This window comes from Chinchilla lanigera, unplaced genomic scaffold (assembly GCF_000276665.1).
Source record: "Chinchilla lanigera isolate Chin_1 unplaced genomic scaffold, ChiLan1.0 scaffold00051, whole genome shotgun sequence".
Classification (NCBI taxonomy): Eukaryota; Metazoa; Chordata; class Mammalia; order Rodentia; family Chinchillidae; genus Chinchilla; species Chinchilla lanigera.
This window is the reverse complement of record NW_004955452.1, coordinates 6,725,044-6,734,231: the sequence shown is the minus strand read 5'-3', so window position 1 is coordinate 6,734,231 and position 9,188 is coordinate 6,725,044. Positions and strand designations below refer to the sequence as shown.

Here is a 9,188-nt window from a genome sequence, read left to right as displayed (position 1 = left end):
TCAACACACTTTGGGCGAGTTTTCACACTTTATTTGATAGTATCTTTCTACTATGAATTTAAGAGTTGATTAGCCTTAATCGCTACCCCCACTTCACTTGGTTTGTCCTTTGCTGTTTACTCCGATTGCGGAAGTCGGTCGGGTGGAGCTCCAGGGACCTTACCCTAGAGTACGTCTTTTGCGTATGTACCTAACTGGCAGCTCATCCTGGCCAATGAAATGGCCAGAAACTCAGGGTGGGTGGGGAGGAGAGCCAATCAGGATGTTTGGCGGGGTGTGGCGGTGTCCAAGGGCGGGGAATCGCGTAATGGCGGACGCGGGCCGGACTATCACGGCTGGGGGCGTAGCGCGTTGAGGGGGTCCGGCTGTGTAGCCGCCTTGAGAGTCGGTCGGCGGGAGCAGGCCAGCTTCAGGGACTGGGCGGGAGGCCGGCTCTTCCTGTCTCAGGGCGACAGATCGAGGCCAGGTGAGCAACAAGTCCTCTTGGGCGGAACCCGTGGGGAGACGCTGGCCCCGGGCCGGCCGCCCCTCAAAGCCCGCGGGTCCCGGGGGTAGTGGGCGCCGAGCCTGCTGCTGTGGACTCTCAGAAGCCGGCGAGCGGTCAGCGCTGGGTGGCGTCTTAGTCTGCTCCGCAGGGAAGGAGTGACTAGGAGTCCCCCGCGGAGACGGGGAAGGGTTCGCGAGTGCGTGAGGCTGCGGAAGTGTCCCGACCCGACCCGACCCGACCCGACCCGGCGCTGCCGCCCACTCGCTGGTGTGGTCTTGGGCAAGTCACTTCCATTTTTACCCAGGGTAAGCCTCACTTCCCAGCTGTGGACCCTGAAGTAACTGAGGTGCTCTCTGAGGTCCTGGCCTGCGAAGTTGGGGAGCTGCGAGCAGGGACACGCACACGCACACGCACACGCACACGCACACACAATGGTCGGCAGAGTAAGGAGGCGAGTTGGCTACAGGGGCTGTTCTGTGAAGGCGCTGGGCACCCCCCGGATCACGATGGGGTCCTGGCCCCCCAGCCACCTAAGGGCCTCTGAGCTGGGGAAGTTTTATTCATCGTCAGAGAGGCAGATGGAACCCTTGGAGATTCTTGGGGCTCCCTGGAATTTAGGCTTAGAAGTCAAGAGGAGGGAGAACAACCTTTATGGTGTTCCTACTATATGCCAAACCTTGGCATATGTTTCTGTTTAATTTTTTCAGCTATCCTAGACAATTTACACATAAGGAAACTGTTTCAGAGCACACAGTAAAGTGCAGAACTTACCAGACTGGAGGTGTTTCCTCCGAGAGTCACTGGCAAAGGGCAAAGGGCAAGTCATTGCTCACTTAAAAGATAGTGTTAGGGAAGTTTGTTTTGTCACAAATGGGGAGCAGGAGGGGATCTAGTTCCAGATACTTGATTTGATTTCTGGCGTAGAGACAGGCTGGTTCTTGATCTCTGAATGGTTAATTATAAGTCCATCCCCTCTGTTCAGTTTGTGAGTTAGGGCTGTTTCTAAGTTGTACAAGTCACTTTGAAGTGTGTTAGAACCTCAGAGAGCTCAGTTTGAGTTCTCTGATTGGATGTCCTGTAGTGACAAATTCACCATCACCTGTAGAGACCTAACTTTTGATTCAGGGTGGTGCCAGCCTAATGTGTTTCTTCATAAGAATGTCACATTTTCTTAGGGTGGGAGAAATTTCTCATTTATTAGTTCACATTTCTTTGGGATTCTTGGGATGAAAGGCTTAATGGCTTGCCTCTAATGAAACTTAATGTTTTTTTCTTTGTGTTGCCCATTATCTTCCTTTTAGCTGAGTAAAGACTATGGGCTTGGGGTAGGCAGTTGTTGGGTACCATAAATTTGGGTTAATCAAAATAGGTCTGGTTGTGGGTATTGTTCCCACGTTCTCAATGGTGGGGAAGAAAATTGGAAGAGGAAGTTGTGAATAAAGAGGGTGTTTCTTAGTGTGGAGCCAGTGTGTATTTTCTTTGTTCGAAATTCTAAAACCAGAAGCAGGAACTAAAGGAAGAAGGAAGGAAAGAACTGTGAAACTTTTCCTGTTCAAGAGATCTTTAAGAGGTGTCCCCATCTCTGTCCATATCTGAGGCTCCGCTTTCACAGAAAAAGTTAATTGTAATTTGCTGGGTGTTCAGAAACTTCTAGATAGAAGTAATTTTACATCTTAAACCTACTGAGATAAACTTTTAAAAATCAGAACACTACTAAGTAAGTTATCACTGATGATTCATTTTCTTGACATAGTTATCAATTCAGTCTTTGTCTATACACACATACTTTTTTTTTGAGACGGGGTGGGGGGGGGCTCGTGTTGTTCAGTGTGGCCTTCAACTCACTATGTACCCCAGGCTGGCCTCGAATTTGCAGTGGTCCTCCTACCTCAGCCTCCCAAGTGTTGGGATTACAGGTGTGCGCTGTCCATGCCCTTTTCTCTCTTTTTATTCTCTGTCTGTCTGTCTGTCTGTCTCTCTCTCTTTCTTTCGGTACTGGAGACTGAACCCAGGGCCTTTGCACTGAGCTATATCCATCCCCAGTCCCATCCATCTATCTATCCATCTAATTTTGAGACAGGGTCTAAGTTGCTAAGTTGCTCAGGTTGGGCTTGAATTTGTCATCCTCCTGCCTCAGCCGCCTCCAGTGCTGGGATTATAAGCATGTATCACCACACTTAGCTCTATTTTTAATTTATGTTTTTTTTTTTTTCCCCCCAGTACTGGGGATCGAACTCATGGCCTTGCGCTTGCCGGGCAGGCACTGTGCCGCTGAGCTAAATCCCCAGCCCCCTATTTTTGATTTATGAAGCTTCTACAATGTGCACATCTTGCTAAGGCGTTTACTGAAATATATTTGATTTAGCGTATTTTAAGTGTGTGTTATATGAGAAACTTGTATTTACCAGCTATTTGAAGTTAGATGCTTAAGAGTCCAGGGGCCTCTATGAGCATATTTTTATTTTTAAATTTAATTTAATTAAAATTTTTTTTGTTGTTTTATTGAGGCCGGATCTCTATGCAGTTCAGGATGGCCTTCAACTCACTATGTAGCCTGGGCTGGTCTTGAACTTGCAGTGACCTTGCCTCAGCCTCCCAAGTGCTGGGATTACAGACATGCACCACCATGCCTGGCTGTGAACATATTTTTAAAAACTCAGGCTACTCAGCTTTTCTCAGATACCTCCACTCTAGAGTGAGGTTGACTGGTGGTGTTGGAGAATGAAGACTGACTTCTCTTTAGAGGAAGCCCTATGGCAGCATGGATTTGAAGAATTCTGTCCTTCCAGAAATCAGGTAGCCACCTGGTTCAGGGACCTCATTTCATCCTCCTTCCTCCATTATTCCTGAGAATGGTGCCTCACTGTCTGGGAAGTAGAAAGACTGGAATAGTGTGTTAGTTGGGTGTAGTAGGTATATGATTGGACTAAAGAATAAGAATAATTCTTATCCAGCGCCTGCCTGGCAAGCGCAAGGTCGTGAGTTCGGTTCCCGGTACCGGAGGAAAAAAAAACCAAAAAAAAAAAGAATAATTCTTATCCAGTCCACGCAGTTTCTTCTATTTCATAAGCAGTGATAATATATATAATATATATATATATAGATATTATGTATCTATATATATATATAGATTTTTTTTTTTCGGTACCAGGAATTGAACTCACGACCTTGCGCTTGCCAGGCAGGCGCTGCGCTGCTGAGCTAAATCCCCAGCCCAAGCAGTGATAATATTGCAAAAGAATTTATATAGTACTGGAGTTAACATCTTATTTGAAGTTATTCTGTTGTAACTTTGGGTAAATTCTTGAGGACAGGTATTGTTTCTTATATTTCTTTTGTATTCTGTAATGCTTAAAGGCCAGGGCTTCAAACTTGATTTGTATCAGAATTTTCTGTTAAGAAAAATGTACATATCTGACATGAGAGCTCTGATGTCAGTTCACAGCCCACAGCTATGGTTGGGAGTTGTTGACATAACACATTGTAAGTGCTCAGTAAATTTCTTCCTTTCTTCCTTTCTTTCTGTCTTCAGGGTTGGGGATGGAACTCAGCCTCAGACAAATTAGGCAGGTACTCTACCACTGAACTACATCCCCAGCCCCTGAAAGATTTTTTTGATTTAATTTGCTGTTGATCCAGATGAATTGGGTGGAATGGAAGAAGACCAAGATTTTTTGAAGGATGAAATAGCTTTCCAAGATACCAACATGCGTCTAACAGTTGGCAGATCTTTTTTTCTCCACCCATACTCAGTTCATTGTTGGCATTGCTACCCTCATTTTATTAATAGGCAGGATTGTATACAATCTGTATCAGCAGGCAACTGCAAGTTTTGTTTACTCTTTGGGCATTGACATTACTAAGATTTTTTTTTTTTTTTACTATTTTCTTTTTTGGTATCAGGAATCAAACTTAGGGCTTTGTGCTTGCCAGGCAGGTGCTGTGTTGCTGAGCTACATCCCCAGCCCTTACTGAGATTGATTAGGGCAACAGTTACTTAATTGAAAAGTAGGTAGAAATGCAGAATCCATGGGGATTTAAGTGAGGGAAGTGGACTGCTAGGTACCAGCGATGGTGATGCCAAAGAAAAAAAGGCAAAATTTTAGTTTGACTGGGTCTCCAGAACATAGCACAGCACATGGCACATAATGGATGCTTCATAGCCTTTTGCTGCTGGGCATGGTGGCGCACGCCTGTAATACCAGCACTGGCTGCAAAATGAGTTTAAGGCCAGCCTGAACTGCATAGCAAGACTCTGTCTCAAAAAGATTAAAAAAAAACAAAAAACAAACACATAGCCTTTTGCTGATCAAAGAAGTGGAAAACTTGATTGGGAAGAGGCAGAAGGTGAGATGCTTCCCACTCACCCTTCAGAGTTGGTGTGAAAAGTCATTTATTCCCCGATGCCTTCCCTGGGAAAGGATGAATGACATACTTGTTAAAAACATTTATCGGCCAGAGAGTCAAACCTGGTATCAGGCAAATTACAAAACTCTCCTACCTGAGTGTGGGCTACTTAAAGCACGACGAAATTGTTCATTTTGTCTGACCAATGTGCAGCACACAGTGTAGACTTAGTAAATGATAATAATGCTTAAATTGTAGTCTCTCTATTCTTCATTTTGCAGCTCCTCTTCAATTTCATGGAAACAGCAATGTTTAAATAGCATCCTTGTTACTACCCACTATATTCCAGTAGCACCTACCCCCTCCCATTGTGACATCTAAAAATGTCCCAGCCATTGTCAAAATTGCCACCTGTTGAAAACCACTGTATTAACAGGTAGAGGTGGTGGAGTAGTTGAAGGAGATGAGTGTGAATGTCCTCAGATGTGTGCTCTCTATTCTGTCAATCTGTACAGTCTCTTGTCTTTTTATTTTGGATAAGAAAGGAGAGTGAGGGAAATCAGGAAGTGACGACTTTAAAAATAGCCCCATTATTTTTATTCTGTTCAAATTTTATTCAGTTAAAAATATTAGAACAGTACAGATAGCTGAATTATTTATACAGGTCTATGTAAATTCAATTTTTATCACTGATTAAGACTAGCAGGAGTAGGCCTGGCATGGTGGTGCACGCCTATAATCCCAGCACTTGGGCGGCTAAGGCAGGAGGATCGTTGCAAGTTGGAGACCAGCCTGGGCTACAAAGTGAGCTCAAGGCCAGCCTGAACTACATAGTGAGACCTTTTCTCCAAACAAACAAACAAACAAACAAACAAACAAAACCCCAAAACTAGCTGGAATAAAGAGCTATCACAGTGTTCATTACTTTATGTGAAAGAATCTTTTTTCTTTCTTTTGTGGTACTGGAGTAAGAATTGAACCCAGTGGTTCCACACATGCTAGACAGGTACTATACCACTGAGTCACATCTCTAGCCCTTTTTAATTTTATTTACAAAAATTTTTTTTTGGTACTGGGAATCAAACTCAGCACCTTGTGCTTTCCAGGCAGGCACTTGTGCTACTGAGCTATATCCGCGGCCCTTTATTTTTATTTTAGACACGGTCTACTTAAATTACCCATTGACCTCAAATCTGTGATACTCCTGCCTTAGGCTCCCAAATAGCTGGTATTGCAGGAGTGCACCACTGTACCCAGCTTTGGGAAAGACTTTGTAAAAAGCTTATAGCTAAGTTTAACCCTAGAGAATAACCTGCATTGATTTTTGTTTTTTGTACCAGGAATTGAACTCAGGACCTTGCACTTGCCAGGCTGGCACTTGTGCCACTGAGCTATATCCCTGGCCCTGCATTGCTTTTTAAAAAAGAACTTGCCAGGATTTGTCTGGATTTTTCTTTACTAATTTTTGAGCTTGTGACTAAGATATATCTTTTGATGTTCCTGTATAGATACTTTATAACTCTAAAAAGCATGTTTAACTGATGGACATGCTTTTCCTTCCTTCCTTCCTTCCTCACTCCCCCCCCCTCTTTTTTTTCTTTCTGAGACAGAGTCACGCTATATAGTGCAGGCTGGCCTTGAACTTGCTTATGTAGCCCAGGCTGGCCTTGAACTCATGATGATCCTGCCTCAGCCTCCCGAGTATTGGGATTACAGGTGTGCACCACTATGTTTGACATCTTTTTCTTGTTTTCCTCCTGTACTGTTGGGGATTGACCTAGGACCTTGCACATGCCAGGCAAATGCTCTGCCACTGAACTACATGGTTTTCTTTTCATTTTTTTGAGACAGGGTCTCACTATGTAGTTCAGGCTGGCTTTGTTTTGTTCTTTTTTTTTGTCCTTTGAGACAGGGTCTCGCTACGCAGTTCAGGCTGACTGTGAGCTCACTTTGTAGCCCAGGCTGGTCTCGAACTCATGATGATCCTCCTGCCTCAGCCTCCTGAGTGCTGGGATTATAGGCATGCGCCACCACTCCCGATTCAGGCTGGCTTTGAACTCACTATGTAGCCCCCAGCTGGCCTTGGACTTGTAACGATCCTCCTGCCTCAGCTTCCCAAGTGCTGGGATTACAGGGTATTCCGCTACACTGGACTAAGCATGCTTTTTCTAAGATCAGTAATTTTTGTGTTAGGGAGATTGGTCAAGGCAGTGGTTCTCCATTCCCTTGTTCATGGCAGTAGATGTTTGGGAACTTTGCTATCTTTAAGTGAGCCCTCTGCAATGTAACCTTGTAGTCATTCATGTTTTAGTTACCATTAAGGTGAAGTTGAATGAGTGTTTTATTTTCTCCTATTCCATTTGAAGTTATGAATGGTATTCTAGAGAATTCAAATGTATAAGTTATGAATAGTATCTCAGAATAGTTACCATTTATGCAAATGAAACACACTTCTTAACTTAGAAACCAAACGGAATTGAATTAGAAAAGAGAAGAATAGAAACAAGAATTGTTGAATGCTTGCAGAGGAAATAATGCTCAGATATGGATGTATCTCAGAAAAATTCGCTTTTCATCATGATTTTCAGGCTAGTAAAAATAAACAATTTGAAATTGATAGGGGAGACTGTTGGTGCTTTTCTTTCCAGGTAAAATATGGAAAAGGCTGAGCATATTTTCTTAGCTGTAAGATTAATTTCATTTGAACAAAATTAAGTTCCTTATTTTTAGACTATAAAAGCCCTTTTGAGAAAGCAATCTTTTCAGTTACAGTTTGAGTGAATATGTGTGTGTATGCATACATGCTTATCACACAGATATGTATATGTGATTCGTGAAATTAAATTTTGTAATTGATGTAGTCAACTAACAAGAGCAATATATGTATATATATGTATACTTTTTTTCTGTGGTACTGGGGATTGAACCCAGGGCCTTTATACTGAGCTATATCCCCTGGCTTGTTTGTTTGTTAAATGTTTTGAGACAAGGTCTCACTGTGTAGCCCAGGCTGGCCTTGAATTCACAGCAGTCCTCCTGCCTCAGCTTCTCGAGTGCTGGAATAATGGGTGTGCTACTACACCTGGCTTCCAGGATTTTTTTTTTTGTTTTGTTTTTCTCCGGTACCGGGAACCGAACTCACGACTTTGCGCTTGCCAGACAGGCGCTTTTGCCGCTGAGCTAAATCCCCAGCCCCTCAGGATTTTTTTTTAAATACTATTTTTTATTATGAGACAAGATCTCACTACATCACTAAATTGCCCAAGTGAGACTTGAATTTGGGATCTTCCTGCTTGGCCTCCCACAGTGCTGGGATTACAAACAAGTGTCACTACGGTAGGCAAGAATAATTCTTCTACTCTCAAAAGTATTTAGAATTGAGCACTCCCACTACTCCCAGTTGTGCTTTGTTCCAGCAAGTACTCAGTCTAAAAAACCTCTCAAGTCAGGTCTTGAGAAATTGTTTTAAGTGTGTCGAAGGTCTTGGGTCATCCTCATTGATATTCCCTTCCATTCACAATTGGGAACTGTAGTGTTCTTTATCCCAAAGGCATGTGTGGATTTATGAGAGGTAGAAGTCCAACTTTGCCCCTTTCTCTACCTTTGAAGCTCTTTCAGCATTCAGTAGGTGATAATTTGCAAAGCACAGTGCTTCTACTTTGGTATATACCATTATAGTCAGGCCCAGCTCTTGAGATAAATTATGTTAGTTATATTTTATAGATACAAAGTAAATTGGTTCAGAGAGATTATGTAACTTCCTCAAAGTCATTCAACTAATGGATGACAGGTTTTAGATTGAATCTTGTCTTTTTAAGATTTATTTATTTATTTTAAATTACATTTTTAAATTTTTTGATGCTAGCCATGCTTCACTCATGGCTTTACCACTGAGCTACATCTTCAGCCCTTTTCATTTTATTTTGAGACAGATCTTGCTAAGTTACCCAGGCTGTGCTCAAGTTTATGATTTTCCTGCCTTAGCCTTACGAATAGCTGCAATTATAGGTGTGTGCCACCATACATACCTGGTTAGAACGAGTTATTTATTTATTTATTTTATTTTATTTTATTTTATTTTATTTTATTTTGGTTTTTCTCTGGTACTGGGAACCTAACTCACGACCTTGCGCTTGCCAGGCAGGTGCTTTTGCTGCTGAGCTAAATCCCCAGCCCCTAGTATAAGATTCTTAAAATGAAGAGTTAATACAATGAAATGCACTAAAATGGAAATATTCATTTATTTTGGTTTTTTGAGGATCGCAAGTTTTTTTTTGTGTGCAACTATCCCCCCCCCCCGTACCAGGAATCGAACTCAGAACCTCGCGCTTGCCAGGCAGGTGCTGTGCTGCTG

At 42.8% G+C, this 9,188-nt stretch overlaps 1 protein-coding gene across 1 annotated transcript in view; it reads left to right on the top strand.

Moving 5' to 3' along the window:
* The first annotated feature begins 267 nt into the window (after nucleotides 1–267).
* The window catches only part of Wasf2 (WAS protein family, member 2), a 75,111-nt gene continuing 66,190 nt past the window's right edge, over nucleotides 268–9,188 (top strand). Inside the window, exon 1 of the mRNA XM_005394909.2 lies at nucleotides 268–466. The gene's annotated coding sequence lies outside the window, so the exon portion shown is untranslated. The remainder of the gene's footprint in view (nucleotides 467–9,188) is intronic.